Here is a 1,822-nt window from a genome sequence, read left to right as displayed (position 1 = left end):
AGCCTGTGGCACCCGGTATTCCCAGGCGGTCTCCCATCCAAGTACTAACCAGGCCCGACCCTGCTTAGCTTCCGAGACCAGACGAGATCGGGGGCGTTCAGGGTGGTGTGGCCCTAGACGGCGGCGGAGGGCGCCCCTGCCCCGCTCGAGAAGCCGAGCCTCTCTGCGCTTCCCCGCCGCCGCCTCCCGCCCCAGGCCCCGCGCCGGGCGGGGCCGGGCCGGCCGGGTCCCGCGGGCTGCCAGGGACGGGGGTGATGGGCGGGGCGGGGCGGGGGGCTGTCTCTCTATACACACACACACACACTCACACTCACTCACACTCACACAAGATGCGCCTCCACGGCTGGACTCGCCAAGGTGGAGCCCTCCCAGCCCCCCTCGTCTCCTCGCCCGGCCTCCTTCACCTACCCGCTGCCCACCCCCAGCGCGTCGCTGCCGCTGACTGCGCACGCGCGGGACGCTCGCCCTTTGACCCCAGCCAGGGGCCGCCCTCCCCCACAACCCCTTTCAGCTGCGCCCCCCCTCGCCCTGTGGGTGGGCTGCCGCCTATTCCCCCGGGCCAGGGCTGGGGCACAGCCAGTGTATGGGGCGTGTCTCTCTGGGGATGTGTCCCATGGGTGGGGTGGGGTGGCGTGGTTTGGGGGGCGCTGAAGAAATCAGTCCCCTCCATCTCCTACCTCTGGAAAACGCCCAAGCCCGTGGAGAACTGCCGGCACCGCTTCGTGGGGGCCGGGACCCTCCTCCGTGTCCTCCTGTGGCCCAGTCCAAGGGGCCTGGGCCTGGCCGGGGCTGCTTTGGACCCCGACCACCCTGGCGTGTGGACTCGCTAAAAATCGGCCATTAGATATTGGATTCCAGCTTCCTGGAGGTCATTTCACTAATGAGTGCACCGGAAAGAGTTTCCTAATCCATCTGTGAGGGTGGCAACTGAAGGAGAATTTTAAAGCTGACAGAATAGGCGAGGGAAGGCATAGGAGATTTCCACACCCAGCAAGGAAGACTTTCCCGAAATGGAAGAAAGAAACGAGCAAACAGAGACACCGGTAGCCCGCCCGGAAAAGAGTCTGCCCCCGAGAGAAAGCACCCTGACCAGGTTCACCCGTGGGTGGGTGGCGAGCTAGCGGCATTCAGAAGAGCGAGGCCCGCAGTCTGTGCGGAAGACACCTGCACTCGGGTGTGTGTGGCGGCGCGATTCCCAAGCAGCTCTAGATGTTAAACCAAGGAGAAGCCAGGGAGTTCCCAACGCCCCAGGTGTCCTCAGCCCACGACTGGCTGCTGTGGGAATGCGAAGCCCGGCTCCTTGTCTCAGAGCGGGGTTCCCAGGAGGATCAGGCTGAAGCTGGGACTTGGCCTCAAAGTGTCCCCTCGCATGGCCACCCCCTTCCCCTTCCTGCTCCTCTACTCCTGGTGCCCCTCCATCCAGGGGCCAGACCTTAAAGAGTCACCGCAAGAGAATCCTGGTCCCAAAGGAGCCTTCTGGGGGACCGGTGCTGAGAGAGGTTGTGGGCATGGCCCGCTGGGGCTCTGCCCGACCCAGGGCTGAGAGATGCCACCTCCCAGCTCTGGGTCCCTGCAGGAAGTGTTGGCAAGCACAGGGCCGGTCCTCCAAAGGCCCAGGTGCAGGGAGCCCAGGCCAAGCAGCCTGTGGAAGAAGCCACTTGCCGTGCCACCCCGGGAACAGGACTGCAGGCCTCGGCCCTTCCCACCTCCTCCTCCTCCTCCTCCTCCTCCCCCCCGCCCCGCCCCCACAGGGCACAGGGCTCAGAGACACCTCAGACTCTTGCTACCCAAAGTGCAAAGGGCATCAGTTGCTCCTCCAACC

General features: G+C 65.3%; 1 non-coding gene across 1 annotated transcript; it reads right to left on the bottom strand.

Moving 5' to 3' along the window:
• LOC142873883 (5S ribosomal RNA) lies at positions 1–119 on the bottom strand. Its single transcript, XR_012921856.1, has one exon. It is a non-coding gene; the product is annotated as a 5S ribosomal RNA (ribosomal RNA).
• Positions 120–1,822: the final 1,703 nt, after the last annotated feature.

Source organism: Microcebus murinus, chromosome 11 (assembly GCF_040939455.1).
Source record: "Microcebus murinus isolate Inina chromosome 11, M.murinus_Inina_mat1.0, whole genome shotgun sequence".
NCBI classification, from domain to species: Eukaryota; Metazoa; Chordata; class Mammalia; order Primates; family Cheirogaleidae; genus Microcebus; species Microcebus murinus.
The sequence above is the reverse complement of the archived record's forward strand: the minus strand, read 5'-3'. Positions and strand labels throughout refer to the sequence as shown.